Source organism: Vidua macroura, chromosome 6 (assembly GCF_024509145.1).
Source record: "Vidua macroura isolate BioBank_ID:100142 chromosome 6, ASM2450914v1, whole genome shotgun sequence".
Classification (NCBI taxonomy): Eukaryota; Metazoa; Chordata; class Aves; order Passeriformes; family Viduidae; genus Vidua; species Vidua macroura.
The window spans coordinates 48,105,707-48,123,927 of NC_071576.1; the positions used below are offsets into that span (position 1 = coordinate 48,105,707).

The 18,221-nt window shown below is 45.1% G+C and overlaps 1 protein-coding gene across 3 annotated transcripts in view; it reads left to right on the forward strand.

Annotated features, from left to right (window-relative positions):
* Positions 1-18,221, forward strand: part of C6H11orf24 (chromosome 6 C11orf24 homolog) — an 83,748-nt gene that overhangs the window by 32,704 nt on the left and 32,823 nt on the right. For 2 of the 3 annotated variants that reach the window (XM_053981595.1, XM_053981596.1), the window contains 3 exons: positions 4,830-4,939; positions 6,072-6,256; positions 11,391-11,494. The gene's annotated coding sequence lies outside the window, so the exon portion shown is untranslated. The remainder of the gene's footprint in view (positions 1-4,829; positions 4,940-6,071; positions 6,257-11,390; positions 11,495-18,221) is intronic. The other variant, XM_053981598.1, reaches the window with a different exon arrangement.

Sequence of the window (18,221 nt, forward strand, 5' to 3'; positions counted from 1 at the left end):
TCCTCCTGCCCTTTGTGCCCAGTAGTGGGGACATGAGAGGGCTGCTACTGCAGGAGAGAGCAGTCCTCTGTATGGTGGTTCTGCAGGGAGTTCTCCCTCAAAGGGGAGCCTGTGTTGTCTTTGCTAGGTGTTTTAGGGATTTCTTTGTGTAGACTTAGCAAACATGAGCGTGTGGTTTGGTTCCGCCAGGATGGGCAGAGTTGCTCAGGACTCTGTTAGGAAGATGAATAGTCTGCTAACAGCAGGCAGGGGGTCCTGCAGCTTTCTTGGAGCCTCTAAGCCTGGCCTTGGTGGTGAGGAGACTGTGGCCAGCCAGATCAGGGGTAGACGAGGTGCTACACACTTGGCTGATTGCTCTTGAGTTGACAGTTCCTACTGCTTCTGTTTAAACAAGCATACTTTAGAAATTGCAGTGCTGTTACCTGGCTTGTGCATCACCTAAAAGGCAAGCAGGCTTGACAGCAAATAGGACCAAGCAATAAATGGACTTGTACTGTGTGGCTTCATGTGATGACCAGTGACAGGACCAAAGGGAATGGCCTGAAGTGTCAGGGGATGTTTGGTTTAGATATTAGAAAAAGGTTCTTCGCCTTTTGTTGGTGTTTGGGCACTGGAACAGGCTCCCCATGGAAGTGGTCACAGCACCAAGCCTGACAGAGCTCAAGACGTGTTTGGACAATGCTCTTGGGCACATGGTGTGACACATGACATGGATGGTGCTGTGCCGGGATGGGAGTTGGACTTGGTGATTCTTGTGGGTCCCTTCCAACTCTGCATATTCTGTAATTCTGTAATTCATAGGTCAACAGGACAGGGAAAGGAGAGAAGGTGGAGGAGAAAAAAACACACAGCAACTCACAGCTTCATTTCAGACCTATTTCTCTGCTTCAGTGATACAGGTTCCTGCTTAAATCAGGACCCTCCCATTTTTCATTCTGAATGATTTACTGCAATTCTGAAACAGAAACAATAAAGTAAGGTCTGTCTATGCCACCCAAATCATTATGACACACATCTGTGGCTAATAATTGCCAGTGGTGTTTGCCTTTTGCCCAACCAGGAATCTTTACTTGCCTCTGTAGGAAGTGGTGTGACTCACTTTTTTTCTTCAGATGGAAACATTCCAGTCCTTAGCATAAGGTGAGGAGAGTGATTCTTGATCCCTGGGCAGTTATTTCTAAGGATGCAGGAAGCAAAGAAATATACACCGTTCTGTGAAGGCACAGCTCCCCACACTCTACTCTCCCTTCTGAGAAGGATTAATTCTGTCTGTGATGATTATGCACAAGAAAAGGTTACTGAGATGATCAAGGAGCGAAGATCCTATCTTACATGAATAAATGAGAAAGGCTGTGGCTGTTCAGCCAGGTAATCAGGAATGGAGGAGGAGAGATAATTCCTGTCTGTAAATCCTGCATCTATGTATGCATAAGTTGAGAAGAAAAAAAAAAAAATGATGACACATGTTGGCACAAAATCTAACACATTAATTTGGGATATATAGGAGTATGTCTAAATTTAAGCAAGAAGTTAGAAGGCTTTTAGCTGTTTCATGGATGTCTCAGCTGCTGGGCAGCTTTAGAATAAAAGCCTTTGCTTTTCTTTCCAGAGTTTACAACAAAGGCATTATTTGTCTTTCCCTGAGAAGTGAGAGCACATGTCCTAAAACATCCAGCAAAGACATGCACTGGAGTAATTAGTGTTCTCCGACTTCTATATCTACAAGGTTTCATCTTAGATTGATGCAACAATTTATTAAATGAAGAAACTCGGTTTTAATCTAGTTTGTTTCCTTCTTGCCTTTTTTCCCCCCAGACTCTCCATTTCTATACAAGTGCTACAGGTCTCTCTTGAGCTTGCGGGGTGGAGAGTAATTTCTGCCCTTGCTAAATTGCTGGGGCATCAAACAAAGCACAGGGAAGACCACAGGGGCTTTTCTGCAGCATCCCTATCACAACTGCTCAGTCATATCACAGACAATGTGGTTTTATGGACTATAGAAACATCTTTTGTGAGCCTAGCATTTCTCCCTGTTTTTGCCTAGTTTAAATGAAGCTTTATAGGAGTATGGATGGGTGTGATGGATTTGCCTGTGAAACTGGTGACTGCTTGAAAGCCCAAGTAGTGTTTTCTGTTCTTATGCCCCTTTTCAGTCAGTGCTGAACAAACTGGTGTCTGAAGAAAGTGCTGTCCTGCTTTTTGGATGGGATGCAGAACATATGTAAAGACTGTGGCTGCTGAAGTGTTAGAGCTGTGCTGGGAGGGGAAGGGGCACTCAGAACTGCAGGCTGATATCAATAGCCTTGGGGTATTTAGTGGAGGAGGAAAATGCTGCTGGCGTTAGGCTTTGTGGAGGCAAATCTTCCATTCAGTTTCTGGAATAGGAATACAGATAGGAGCCCAGATGAAGTCTCATGTGGGTAAAGGTGCATTTGCCCAGGATTCAAAGCTCCTCTGAAAAATGTTTTACCCTGAAAGCTGCAATCATGACACAGATTTCAAAAGCATCAAGTGAAGCCTGAGCTGACCCACTGTACAGCCTACCTGCCCTGCCAGAGCAGTGCACCAGAGGCTTCCTGCCTGCTTCCAGCTGTCATCCACACACAGACCTCAGCAGTGTGGCAGACAGGGAGCAGACTCCTGGGCACAGAAATGCCTCTGGTGGACCTGTCCATTCTGCCTGTGATGTGACTCAGTGTCCTAATAAACTTGGTGAGCAGCTGGTTTTTGGTGAAGTCCTTCTTTCATAGGAACAATGCTTCTGTATCCATCTCCTTCAGAGAGATGACAACAGTGTCAGATAAATTTTGCTCAGGCTATCATTCCTCATTTTTCAACTGCTGAGAAGCAGAAAAGCTCAGCTATTTTTTTTTAAAGCTCAGTTAGAAAAAGGAGGGTTGAAAAGGGATTTTTTTTTTAACCAGGTCTAAAAGTATTCATAATGATCATGATAATGATGACCTGCTGACATCCCAGCTGTAAACAACAACTATAGTATTAGAAAAGTCAAATCTTACGAGGAGCAGCTGAGGGAGCTGAAGTTCTTTAGCCTGGAGGAAAGGAGGCTGGTGGGGAGCTCATCACTCTCTACAACTGCCTGAAAGGAGGGTGTCTCTGGGTAGGGGGCCAGTTTCTTCCCCCTGGTAATAAGTGATAACACAATGTAAATCCAGCCTCAAGCTGCACCAGGGGTGGTTTAGATTGGATATTAGGAAAAAATACTTCACTGGAAGTGTTATCAAGCATTGGAACAGGCTGCCAAGGGAAGTTGTGGAGTCACCATTCCTAGTGGTATTTAAAAGACATGTACTTGTGGCGCTTAGGGACATGGTTTAATGGTGAATTTGGCAGCATTAGCTTTGAACTTGATCTTAAGAGTCTTTTCCAACCTACATGATTCTATGATTCTCTGTTAACTGAGATTTAAAATTATCTAGGAGACATCTCTCACAAGGTTGTTAAAGCCTATGACAACTTTGTGGCAACAGACAAGTTCCATTTCTAGCAGTTCCTCTTTCTAAAATTTACTTTGTGTTTTTTGGGTTTACTGCCAGGGTGGTAATGGTTTAAGTACTCTACTTTCCCTATAGTCCTAACTCTGACCCCTCCCTCCCCACCTCAGCATCATGGCACTCTGTTGTATTGTGATGTTCCCTTATCCACTTCTGGGGTCACATTCTGTCACATGAATGGGCTGTTGTGCTACTGCCAAAAATAAATGCTGTGCTGGCTTTTCCTAAATATGTACAGACTCATCTGGGTCTCCAGGACTTTTTATAGCCCTCCAGCACAGTCCTATCTTTGGTAGCATCAGCATTTCCATAGCAACTAACTGTGATGTTAAAGCAACTTGGTTTTTTTTGGTGAAAACAGGCAGGAAGCAATGAACTCTTCATAAGCAAACATCCAATTTTAATTCAAGTGTCTTTCATAGTGTCTGCCACCGCTGCAGTTTATGGTTCCAGTCCTAATTATCTCACTGTTACCTTGCTGTCTCCCATCTGTCACACCCACCAGCTGCATGTTCTTTGGTTAGGTCCTGCAGTGTGCCCTTCCTTACAGGAATGTGTGAATATTGTTCAGGAGAAAGGTGTGCTCCATTCAAAGCTAGAAGCACTAGCAGGAATGGGAGAGATATAGCAGTAGCATTTATATACACAAGCTTGCCTGTTTTTTTCCTAAACCAAAACTAACATAACTGGTCAACACCAGCCTTCTCCAACCTTTTCCAGTGGTGGACATATTTCCAGTGAAATGGGTAGGTTGTAGTGATGTGACCTGAGCCTTCTGACTATACTTTCCAGGACCTCTTACAGTCAGGTTCGCCAGTGGGAAGAATCATGGATTGATGTGTTATGCTGACAGCTTATAAGGGAAAAAAGGGAACAAATTAGCTTCTGAGTCCAAAATGCTGCTTTCTAACCCTATCTTAAATGAACCCTCAAGACCACAGATTCTGTCTCAGCCTTGTCCACTTGCAGTACTGCCACTTTGCATGTCCTCTACCCAGAGCACAGCAAGGAACAGTAGGGGATTTAACTTTTAATAGGATCTCTGTGTCTTTATCTGCAGTACTGCATATTCCTTGGACCAAAGATTCACGTGATGGAGACTGTATTGTGTATTAAGGATTAAGCCTGTAAGAATTTTGATTTGTAGGGCAGACTTCCCCCACTGCTGAGGGTGGGAGAAACAACACATTGTGACTTAATGCTGCAAAGAATAGAATTTATCTACTCAGAACTTTCCTAGATGTCATCTGTTTTGTGGGACTGGTTGTGTTTTTACAGTTTAAGTGAAGATATAAGAGTGACTTTTTCTATCCACAGGAGTGAATGACATTTACCCAATACTACTTTGGGCAAGGAAGAGTCAATGTACTCCTCCCTACCCAACCTGAATCAACAAATAAATGACTTTACCTCCTCTTTAATTACAGGTAAGTCACTGGCTCATTGGCAGCAGAAAATGCACTGTGGTTTCTCCTGTTTTTAATTCTCAAACATTATTAAACAAATACATACATATAAAAAAAGAGCTGAGGGAGAAAAATGAACAACTGACTTCCTGGCCCTGCAGAGGAGACAAGTTCACACAAAACCTCATCTGCCTTTACTCCATGGGAAGACATAGGCAGGGCTCTTACTCATCTATAAATTGCCTTGCAGACTTACTTCTCCCCCATCTCATAGGCACTGGTTGGTACTGCATTCTCTGGGATCATGTTGTGACCATGTGAGCACTGGACCTGGGGCTCCTTGGCCCAGGTGAGGCACAGTGCAGCTCTGCACAGAAAAGTGACATCTTGTCACTCAGTGTCCCTAGGGCAGAAGTATCTCCTACCTTCTGTACCCATCACAGGGTGACAAGACCATCTGCAGCTCCCATCTCATCCCTATCTGCTGTGCAGCTGAGCTGTTTGCTGTGCCGAGCTGGCTGCTGACTCCAGCAGCGGGCAAGACACTGCTGCACGCAGCCAGGGGATGTGCACAGTCCCACCTCACACCCCCAGCCTCCACTCATTCACCTTGGTGCAGCCATTGATCCCAAAACCTAATGATGGCCACAAACCTGGCAGGTATTCAATTAATCATTTAAAAATAAATGCATATAAACTCAGTATCTTGATTGTTCCTCCCATAATATAGCCATCACTCTTTGCAAAATGCTACAGTTACAGTTGCTCATTACAGACATACTGCATTTTATTTCAGTTTTGTCACCATTTCTCAAAACTTCTATCTGTGGCAAAGTTTTTCAACCGGTATGATGACAATAATAATTATTTTATGGAAAATCAAGCAAGTCAAAACAACAAATACATACTGATACATGTTTTATGACAAAAAAAAAAATCTGGCAGAATATAGATAATACATTGTGGCTTTAAAAGTTGTGCTGATGAGGTCTTGTCTTGAGACCCTTCTACCCATCCATTTCCATGTCAACAGAGCTGAATAAGCATTTATGCTGAATAAGCGTTTCTCAAAATAACACCCAAATGCATTCATCAGAACACATGTCTTTTGCTTTTCTTTTTTTTTTTTCTTCTTGTCTGTAATGCTTCCTAGAATCTGAACTGCAAATGTCAGTCAGCTCAGATAACCAGTGTCTCCTCAGGGAAGAGAGCCAGGGAGCTCCTCAGTGGGATCTAGAAAAGGAAACACCTGTTGGCACTCAAGCAGAATTTATTAAATTCCAGCCAGATCCCACCCACTGTGCTGATCTTCTTCACCTGCACTTCCAACAAGATGAGGTAAATCAATGCCCAAGAAACCTTTATTTCTTCCTCTCTCTAAGTTTGGCATTTCAATGCTAGTAAGAATATTATTAGGAAATTGGAGGTTTTTTCTGTCATCACAGTGTGATTTCATGTACCCATCAGTACTCTCAGGTTTATGAACTTTGTGCAGAACCTGGTCTTTAGCAGCCTCTCCATGTTTTTTCTTTCAGTTAAAAACTTCAAATTTAATATTGACAGTCTTAAGCAATGAGGAAGAGTTAAAAGCTACAGAAAGAACCCAGACCTAAACAAAATCATCTGCTCCTGATTTTTGAATTGCTTTGTGATTTTTGAAACTGCTGTGCTTATCATTTTCTGCATGGAGTTTTCTTAGCAACAGTGTTAAAAATTGGCCGAGTCTAGACCCTAACATTAACTCATGTGTCGGTTCATATTCGGTGCTATATGAACCCCCCCTACAAAAAAGGGGGAAAATAATCTGCTTATTGGTTAAACCAGGATAAAAGAATGTTTCAGTTTAAAATACCTAAACTTTATAATTCTTCCTCTACAAGAATCGGCTGAATCTGACCAATGCTACCTAGGGAACAACCTCCTGTTTTTATCATGGTATGAGTATAATATGGGATTGTAGCATGACCTGCATCTGGCCAATGAGTAGCTGGTTGTTTTGTGACAGGCCACAAGTAATCCTGACTCCATATATTTGTAGAGTTACTGGAATTTAGTAAATTTACTCAGCAGAATTGTATTCACTTATTTGGTTAGCAAAACTGCTTACAGTCAGGATTTGATGGCTGTACTAGGTAAAGGCTCCAAGTTTCAGTCCTGAATGTTTGGAAACCTGGAGAGAAAAAGGGGGAAAACATAAATTTGAAAGATTATCATACCTCTGAGACCTTCTCCATGTCAAAAGGAAGGCTGTGATTACTTCTACTGGCAGAAGAAAGGCAAGTTGCAAAGGTGATATAGGTAAAGAAGAGAGCTTGTGGTGCCCTGGAGGCTATTACAAGGGAGGTATCTATGGCTGCTATGCTTGTTATAGAAAGCTGACTGAGAGGTGGAAGGAGTTAGAACAAATGTCTCCAACATCTTCACGCATATGCCGCTCGGTGTTAGTGGTATCACCCCTTTTCTCAGCTTGTGCCTGAATGTCTGTACAACACAATACCCAGACACCACTTTTCTATCCTTTCTCTTGGAAATTCTCAGTGCTGCACATTCAGCTGTTCCACAGAAGCAATGTAACAAGCACACCTCCCTCTGCATACTCTACACCTGGAGGGAAACCGAGCCAGACTCTGTGCAGGATGTGTCTGACACCTGGCTGCTGTGTGGATCCTGTGTCCACATTTCCCCTCCGTGGGCTCGCTAACACAAAGTGTGTGGGTATACAGGCGTAGTCATGCTTCTGTGTCTTGCCTGAGCTGTGGGAAACAAAGACACTGAGCTTTGCTCTTTGCCATTCAATTTGTTCTTCCTGAGGTGGCAGGGACTTTCTCAGACCCTGCTGAGGTGATGCACAGGGAAACAAACAGGGCACATGGATGAGCTCCACATGTAAGGTGAAGGTGGAAGGTGTGCCTCTCCTCTTGTTCCCAATCCATGAGGGTCCTGTCTTGATAGCATTGCCTTTTTGGGGGAGGTGAGGCCCTTTACTAAGCCTCTTCTGAAAAATTGCTCTGCCCATCTGTGAGGGAACAGCTTCTGCCTTGCAGTGAGGAACAAGGTACCTCAGCCACAGAGAGCTGATGTGTGACACCAGTGTGTTTATATGCTGCTCATGAAGCAAAGAATGTTTATCTGCTTTTGGAGCTGCTTTGTTACATTTAGATTTTTAGTTAAGTTTCCCTAAAATAAGAGGCAGCAGGGGAGGACATACTGTCCTCTGCCTACAACCCTTTTCCAGACACCAGGATGCCCCAAGGGGCTGACACACCCAGGAGAACAGGTTCTTCCAGCAAGCCAGGAGAAAAGCATCTTCCTAGTGATTCCAAACGGTTAGAAGTCAGAAATTGGTCCTGATCTCCCTGCAAGCTCTTTGTGCATGTGCTGTGGGGAGGACTTTCCCTGCTGCCTTCCAGCTTTATAATCCCCTGGACCTGTTAATAAAAAGAAGCCACAAGAGAGGCAGCAGTTGCAGTGAAACACAGCAAAAAACTTCCCCAAAAGACAATATTTATCCAAGGCAATAAGGAGGAGCTTCCTTATTTTGCAGAGCTATCAGTTTTGCACCTCTCTATCTTTTACATTTATTTCCAGGCTGCACAAGCCAGTGTGACCTGTCATTGTTTGCTTAGAGGGATTGTTTTGCCTTCCAGCAAAAATACCAGTTATTTCTAATTATCTTTTACTGCTAAAGCGATAACTTTGCTTGAGGGAAGCCTGATATTGAAGGCTGAGAGACTCTCCCATCTCTCTGAGGAGCTTCCTCTGCACACCTGTATGGATACACCATCCTCCTCCTTCCCTGGCTTCCTTTCCTCTGACCCAAAGTTCCCAAAGAACTCTACGGATGTCATCCATATAGAGGAAGTTACCCTACAGATGGGATGTCCTTATAAACCCCCTCCAGACCAGTCTTAGCCCATGTTGTCCTGCTAAGGTGACCATGGTCTTGCCCTTGCCTGTGCCTGATTAGCACCGTGGTTGACAGGTTTTGGAGTTTTTTCCACCAACACTGAAATAATCCAGTAGTCATGTGCTGGAGAATGACAGCAGAATGGCAGTGATGGCAAGACTGATCATGCTAGGTTGGATACACATGCAAACTGACAGCCCAGCCACAGGATCAGGGCAGGAAGACATGATGGCTGTGGATTTGAGCACTTTGAGGGATGTGAAAGGCATGAAAGGAAACGGTTACTGATTAACGACCAGCTAGAAGCTCTGAGTGAGGTCTCCACCTTCATCTTACCTTTCTTCATTATGGAAGTGCCTGCAGAATCAACCTTTTTTTGTGGGTTCAGAGGTCTCCCCTCAGCAACAGATCCTTGGCCAACAGCTACTCCATGAAGGCTGGGACAAGCCTGAATTTCATCTCTTGTTTATGCCAGGGCTCCCTTAGGATAAAGAAAGCTGCTGCATTTTCTTACCCTCTAAAGGCATTTCTGTGTATGGGGGAACAAGGGAGGAATCTGCCAGTCTGCATCTACAAGGCTGGGAAAGAAAGGCACAAAACCTTTTCTTGTGGTCCACTGATTGGGAAGGAAAAACACAGGGAAATCTCTTCCATGCTCACTCATGGCTTCTAAGCAAGACATTTTGTTCCTCAGGGCACAAGGGAGGTTGGGTATATTCTCCTCAGAGCCCAACCCCACATCAAGCACAAGGAAAGTATTTTCCAGTAGTGTCTCCCTCTTCACAGTTGAATTCAAGGGCAGATCCTGAGCTTTTCTTCAGCCACTGAGGATGTGGCAAGGCTGCCTGCCTAGTAAGACACAAGGTCTCAGGCTGGTTGTCCCTTTTCCAAGACCTATGGAGCTGCTGACATCCCTGTATTTCAGATTTTGGACTGAACAGCTCCAATCCACAGATTGTCAAATGCTCTTCATCAGCAGTTGTTGAATCTTTCCCTTTTACTTTCCAGGAAGGAGGAAGCGACTGATTTATTCACTTTGCCAGGGTGGCAAAGGACAGAAACAAACTATAAAAAGGAACAGCATATTCCAAAATTATTCAAATCCTGATGTTTACTATGTGCAATCTGCCCTTCCAGGATTTCAGCTCTCTCATGAGTGGCATCTTAATTTGCATCCAATTATGAATAAAGTGTGCACCATTTAACTTTCTAAGGGAATTCTTGCAAACTGACATGTGAGATGCTTCTCGTAGCTTAATGATAACTGGTTGCAGAAAGCTACGGCAACTCTGTGTGTGTGGTTGTATCATTGCTTTTCAAAGAGCTCAGACTGCTCATCTTTGTCACATGTTCCATGCTGCAAACAGATTTTTATTTTGTTGGAGAGTGAAAAAAGACGAAAGAGTGAGAAGTCCATTTTTTTTAAAGGAATGTCATGCAAACCCCCCTCACTGTGGTGCTGAATCCTGAGTGAAGTTTTATTGCTAATATTTCCTTTTACTATGATGGCGATTAGAGGTATCAACAATTTTACTGTGCACGGTGAAAACATTATAAATTGCCTCTCCCAGCCTCTCAAATTACCAATAATCTTACAGTCTGATGTCAGCAAATCTGAAACCATCAGGTGGCTAGGAATTTATCACCCCAGAGAGAAAGAGATCACTGATCACCTCCCCCACATGCTCAAGCCTTTCACTCAGTCCCCTATGCAGTGTCTTCTTTTTCCTTTAAGAAAACAGAGCAAACCAAAGGTCTATGCCGTGACCCAGGATTCTATAGGTCCTGAGACTCCAGGGACTGTTGGTAGGGAGCTGAGCCTGGTCTGTGGAAGTCTTGCAGCAAGCGGCATTTTGCAGCCAGGCAGCCTTCATTTTGGGGTGGGTTCATCTGTCCAGAGCTGTGTATTACTGCCAGTCCAGCCTTTTAAAAGACTTTATTAAACAAATTCCAAAGGAATGCTGCCAAGACACCACAATCAGCACTGCTAAGATTTTTTAAAAATCAATCCACTGCCACTATTTGAAGGATATTTTCTATTTCTGCTATTCTTTTTGCTGAGAGGTGGTGACAGCCATGGAGAGATGCATTTGTAAACATTCATAATTCTCTCCTGGCTAAGGCCAAGACAATATCCTTTCCTTATCTCAGAGAGCAGTAGAATTAATGGTGATGTCAGTCAATGGACTCTTGATTTTGTTGATTCCTCTCCAGCTCAGTCACCAGCCTCCAAGGAAGATATGGGGTTCAAACTGTCATGTGGCCAATAGTTTGTACAAAATTTTCATGTGTCATGCTGATACGACTGAGTTTTGCAAACAGCCAATTTCCCAGTCCTCCAGTAAAAAACCCCACAAAAATCCCTACCTTAGATAATCCATGTTTTAGCCTCTGGGGAACTGGTAGACCCAAATTCTGGAGCAAATGCTAATTAAACAGCTGTATTTGAGCCACACAGGACTGGTAACAAAAGGCAACAGCTGTGCGAAAATTTTTCCCCCTTCAGTGCTGAAGTTGGTGAGCTGAGCAAAACTTATGGCATGCCCCATTCCCTCCCTCGTGCAGGTGGTATGCACAGTGCAGAGTGCCATGTGGACCTTGGGTTATGACTTTGTTGGAGCACAACAAGCAAGGGGGACTGAAGCTGCCGTTCTGACAAGTAAGAAAAGGTGCATCATCCTCAAACAACTGTATCCCCCTCCTGAGAGGTCAGCTCCCCATGGAAAAAGGGGATGTACTCTTTTGGGTGATGGGGAAGGCTTAAATCAATTGAAAAAAGCCTGAAATCTTGTCCTTTTTATTCTTGGGAATGAGGAATTAAGTATTTTTTCCTCAGCTTGGTCTTTTTTCATTACAAATAAAGCCAAGTACCACCAGGCTTTTCCTCTGAAGTGATGCAGAAATGGGTGAGTTGATACCATTGTAACATGACAGATGCCAAGAGAATTCATTTGAAGGATGAGAAAAAAAGACACAACCATATTTTCTTTTGTCAACACTTAATCAATTCATATTTTCAATGAAGAGCTGGGAGAATAGACTCTGAAAAGAGGTCACAAGCCATCCAGAAGCATGGGGGATCTCCCACCACTCTTGCTGTGCCTGTGGCTCCATGTGCCTTGGTTACTTGGTCATTTTATTTGGGTGCTGCAGCTGGAACATCTCACAGAGGTCTGAGGCTGTCAGCCTCAAGGATGCCCTAGTGAAACCAGAGCAATCAGTTCCAACACCCCTTGGCATTGCCAGCAGCCTATTTGAGTGCAGCAGGTACTTTTAGCAAGATTAGAGGCTCTGAGGTCAGTCTAAAACCATGCAGGGACCTTCTAACCAAACAGCATCAGTAGATGCAGCTGATACCTCAACTCAAAACAAAACAGCAGTTTTTAGCTTCTGGAAAACACCATCCCTACAGGAGAAAGGGCAATTCCATCCTCCTGCCTGGCTGAATAAACCAAGTAAAGCAATCCAGCCCTTGTGAAGTGTCCCTTACCAATACAGAAGCAGTGTGGGGTCCAGTGGCTAATCTTTCTGCCACAGTGTCTCATTTCTGGTTGACAGACAAGTCTTGGTGTAGTTTCAGCTGCAGGGCTCTCCTCCCCCTCAAGGGCCTGTTGCCCTCACAAACTACCCTGGTTTTTCTCTTGTGTCCTGTGCTTTATGGTGTGAGTTTGACACTCATTGGTTGTTTTACAGCCTTCTGCCTACTCCTACAATGTATATGAGGACAGGATTGAAGGGCCAAGGATGAATGTAAATGGGGCTCCTGGGCCCATGGGCAAAGGTTGTTTGTGGGGGTTGGTTGGATCAATTAAGATCTATAGCTGTCATTCTACAGCTGCTTGAAAGGAGGTTGTAAGGAGCTCGTGTTCAGTCTCTTCTCCCTGGTAGCCAGAAACAGGATGAGAGGAAATGGCCTCAAGTTGTTCAGGGGAGGTTTAAATTAGGTATTAGGAAAAATTTCTTTACTGAAAGGATGGTCAGGTGTTGAAAGAGGTGCCCAGGGTGACTTGGAATCATTATTCCTGGAAGTATTCAAAAGGCAACTGGGGATATGGTTTAGTGGAGAACATGGCAGGTCCTGGGTGAATGGTTGGACTTTACAGTCTTAGATGTCTTCTCCAACATTGATAATTCTGTGTCTGTGCTCCAAATGAGCAGTTGTAAAAGTTGTGAGTCTTGGGTACAGTGAGAGACTCCTGGCAGTGGGCAATTGCAGATCCATTAAGAAGAGTCCAAGAACAGATCAAGCCCAGAGTGTGAGGGTTTTCACAGCCTCCACCAATGTATGGTTTCTGTATTTTATGGTGCCTTTGTCTGCCCTGAATCTGTCCATCCTTTCCTGTCCAGAATCCAACACATTCTGCTGTGGGCAGTTCTGCAGTGTCACTACACATCATGGGAAAAGCTCCTGTTCCCCCTGAACATTATGAATCTGTTGTCTCTTGCCTTTGTTTGAGTTCTCTGAGCTTTTTTTTATGAAAGGAGGCAGAAGTTGGTTATCTTTTCTAATTTCTTTCATGCCATCTGAACTACTGATTTCATGATTTCAATGGGCACAGAATGGCTGAAGGCTGCAAACTCTGTGTGCTCTGACATGTCAGTAAACATGCAGTAGATTGGTAGCAGACTGTCTTCTCTCTGCCTTTGAATGACTTGATTTTAGTAACTTGATGGCATAGAGGGAAGGGGATGCAGGTACCCAGGCAGATGCTTCTCTCTATTATTGCAACTACTAGACTCTTTCAGACAAAAGAGAGCTAACAGCACTGTAAAACCATGGCCTTTCTTGCCTTATCCCAGCCTGGCTGGTGCCAGGCCAGCTAGGCAGATAAAGTCTGCATCTCATTGCTTGCTATGACCTGATGCTGAAAAATGCACTTTTCTAGTCCATATTCTTGTGTGCCACCCATCTCCTGAGCCAGGGAAATTCAGTTTGAGAGACAGAGAATGACATTCAGCTGTGTTCTTATCTCCTCCACAAAAAAAGAGTATTTCTTTATGTTTGCTTTTTTAAAAAAGTCAGGGCCTCAGGAAAACAATCCATCCTGTCCCTTAAAATACTGGGATATGCAAACACTAGGGCCTTGGCCTCAGTGTTAAAGGTCACTGGAATAAGCTGCACCTCTCTGCTCTCTCTCCAATTGCTTATTTCAATTCTACCCTTCAACTCTGAATGTGCCCCCGGATATTATTCCTTCAGACAGCCAGTCCCCAGCAGCTTAGAGGATACTCCTGCTTGCACAAGAGCAGCTGGATCTCTGCATGCCTGCAAGGCTAAACCCCGCTGATTATTTCATGGGAAAAGATGGGAGGGAAAGACCCGGATAGCCAGAACAGAATAGCTTAACTCCTATGCTGCTGGATCTCCTATCCCACTGTTGTGCTGGTGATCTGGCAGAGTGTGTGCAGGTTGGGACACACCCAGGTGCTGCCTGGATGCCCTCACTTTTCAAAGAATAGTTGGTGGAAGGAAAACAGGTGAGGTGGTACCAAGCAGCAGGGAGAGAAATGCAGCTTGAAAATAACACAGCACCTGCAGGTTTTGAGGGGAGAGAGCAGAGAGGATCTGTGAGATGCTGCTGCATTACTTGACAAGGGGAAAAACACCTGGGCTGGGTATGCTTTCTGAAATGTTCATGTTGTAGTCACATTGGGCTTTTTCTCACCTGGAATAATTTTCTACTTTCAGAGGAAGCAACATTGTTGCTCTTAAAGGGTCAGGCTGGTATTGAGAGTAACCCAAAGAAGCAGTTCTTTGAGGGGGGGGGGCTGGGTGCCCTGCAGATGGTGAGGACAACCAGTAGCCTGCAGTGGGTGAGAAGTGGTCAGGTGGTGATACAGTTCCTTAGAAGAGAAGCCCCTCTGTTCTCTCCCTCAAAGCCTCCTGCAGTAGCTGGAACCTTCAGTCCTCTCCAGAGCTCTGCCTGATCCAGAGGCTTTTGCGAGGCCTTCTGCCTTGCTTTGGTGAGCAGGAAAATCCCTCGGGGAGAATTTGCTCTTTTACTCCTTTAGCTTGGCTGTCTGCTGGGCTTTGTTCCATCCTCAACCCCAGCCACCATGCAGCTCCAAGCTGATCCCCATTCCTTCCTTCCCCACACCCCCACCCCTTGCAGCGCTACCCTCCAGCTGTGCCTTTGCCAGAGTGCGAGTGCAGGCTCCCGAAAACGGCCCTGACGCTTTGCAAGGAGACTCTGGGATTATTTGCAGTGTCCTCCCTGTCCAGATCACTCTAGTTCTTGCTCCCCAATGCTCGTGTTTGCGACCTCTTGAGTGCAGCCAGTGTGTGATGCGGCATGTGAGCTCTTTGGTGTACCCCAAGAAGGGAAAAGCAGTCCTACACCCTATTTGCAAATGAGCGCTCTCCACCCCCCCGCGCTTCACTCCCTCGCCAGTGACAGCCCTACTGCTCCTCCCATACACGGGGGGAAGAGTGTCTCGCTGGGCACAGACACGTCCCTGCAGGACAGGGGAGGATGAACTGCAGATCCCTCGGCAGTGTTCCCTCCTCCTCCCTGCCAGGAAGCACCATCAGCCTGGCGGAACTTTGAGCCAAGCTGTCACAATGTGTGTGGGAAGTGGCAACACAAAGGGACTCGCAGCCCGTATGGATATGCCCACCATCCTTCCTCCTCGCTCCCTTCATGCCCAGGCTGTGCCTTGCTTCCTGCAGCCATGGGCAGGAGGAGGGTGGAGGGAGAGGGATGCAGAGGGGACAGTGCCCCGCAGGGTGTGTTGTGTGACCCCCCCACACCCAAGAGCCTCAGAGCCGCAGCTGCTCCGTGCTGCATCGACCACGAGCATGTTTTATAGGGTGGCTCTGGGTTGAAGCCAGCTCGGTACTGGGGTGTGCGTGAGGAGAAATGTGTCCTTGGGATAACACCCCACAAAGGATGTTACAACGCCACATGCCCCTCCCAGAAGAGAAGTTTCAGCATATCTCGCTCAGATCTCTCTGCCGTCCACTTCATCCCGAGTTCGCCGCACTTGGTGGAAAGCAGTTCAGTCAGCTTTGGATTGCATCTGTGTCAGCAGGGAACACCAAAGCCTGCCAGCTGAGGTGGGAGATGCCAGCAAACCAGTGGCGCCCTCTCGTGCCTTATCCTTCCTTTTGGTTTGCAGCCAAGTCCTTGCAGTCTTTACAGGGTTTTGTGGGAAAAAGTACCCCCCTGGGAAAGCAAAACTTAGTGCATCCTCCTGGAGACCTTTTCTTTCACAACCGTTTGCAAGCCACCACTCTTACGTAGGGTTTGGCATCTTTCCCCCTTTTGCCTCTCATTTATATCTAACAGTCTTTACAATCGTGCAGACTCATTTATTTCCTTTTTGTGTTCCTGACAAGAGATTTCCTGGTTCCTAGCTTGGATTGAGGTCTGAGCAGATCCTGTGCTCACCTATCCTGCCCCAGCGGTCCCGATGGTGGCAGCTGAGCTCTTCCTACCTGCAGCACACCCTGGGCTTTGTAGCTGCCTGGTATGTGGAGCTGTAGAAATCCACATTGGTGTGCAGTGGAAAGGGAGAGGTCTGATTCCTTTGGTAGAGGGCTTGCAATTCCAGCAGTGGGGTCCTGCAGCAATTTGAATCAATCTCATACTGACACAAATGGACCCCTGCCCTGCAAACTCGGGTGTAAGAAATGAATTTGTAAAGGGATTTTTAATCTATATAAGCACCATTTGAGATAGTATTAATTATTTCATAGCAAGTGATCAGATTTAAAGGGGAGAGAGGACATTTTGTCATTGACTGTAATAATTATAAAATGAGAATATGATGCAGGTTTGGAGGCCAAGGTTGTTTTATTTCCACCAGATCTCATGTGTGAATACACAACACTCTGCAGTGAAAAAAACATGCACATTACTCTGCATATGATTCCCCCGTGAGGTGCCTCTCTGTTTAGGTAGAGTTTTCCAGCAGTCAGTTGTCCTATATAACCTAAGCTACAACCCAAGATGCCCAGAAAGTTGTCTGTTATTGTGGCTATTGCCATTAATGAAAACTTCCAGCTCAAGAAGGAGTGGCAATAGCTATAACATGGTACTAAAGGCAGTGGTTCCAGTAGCAAATGATGAAGCTTAAGAAAACTCTGCAGACTTGAGGTCATGGGAAATACAGGAATCTCTGACCTTGTATAGTCTGCACACTTTTTTTTTTTTTTCTGCCAGCTGATGCTAAATCTACATCTGCGTTGAATAGCAGAGAGGGAAGAGGTTGACTGGCAAAGGGTGAAGTCAGGATGTCCACTGATCTGTGTCCTTGCTCTGAAGTTTGACAGTGCTGTTGGAGACCTTCAAGCCAGTCTGTTTTCCTTTGGCAGCTACTGCAGTCCAGCCCTGAGGGAAGACCTTGCTAGCTGATTTGGGATGTGGTTTTATTGCGTTGATGCTGACTCAGATGGTTTACAAGGGTAAATTCTGAACCTCATCTACCTGCTACTGTTTCCTTAGATGTCTGGGGAGTCAGAGCATGGGAGCAGACTGTCATCCCCAAATAAAAAGAAATATTTGAAAAGTTCACTTGGAAACAGAAGTGTTCATTGGCTAGGGGTGAAATCTGGGACTCTCTTACACTTGAATAACCCCATATGGAATGGTATTGGCAGGAGCCAGCACCCTCTAGGGCATATAGACATGCTGCATTACACATCTGAAATACATGGCCGTGCATGAAGACTGCCAGAGTCAGGAAGAAACAGCTGCAAAAGAAGCACCAGATTTTGATGTAATATATACTGCCTTCCATTGGATCAGAAACAAAACCTGTGGGGAAGAGGGACAGCTGTCCATTCAGCCTAGCTTTCCATGGTAAAATGGAGGACAGACTGCCAGCCTTCAGCAAGGGATTAGAACCCCTCAGCAAAATGACACCCCACAACCTACACTCCAGGAACACCCACCTGGGACACATGCTGCAAAGACAGAGTAAAATTTGTAAATCCCTATTGGATTTGGGGCTTTCAGCCCTGCTATGTCACTGTGAGCCCAGGAATTGCCAAGGAGTGCAAATATTTTCTAATATAAGTTGTGGATAACCAAGAGGGGGTTAATTACATATCAATTCACTCTGCTTGACCATTGAAAGTTGTTGGATACAGATACAGTGATAAAAGGCTGAGCTCAGCTGTCACTCGGTGGTGAAGCAGGGCTGGTGCCCTTTGGCAGTGGTAGTGGAACAAATAGGTTGGGAGGAGGTGTTCTACCTGCTCAGTGAGAATTTGGCTGGAGATTCAAGAAGTGGCTTTAAGGTTCAGACACCTCAAGGGAGAGTAAAGTGGGGGGATAGAGACAGTGACCATAAGCATAATATGCACTAGTTCAACATTAAACATCTTGAAATACTATGGGTTTGTTTTTTCCTAAAAACACATCACTCTGCTGGTTACTGTAGGCTACAAGG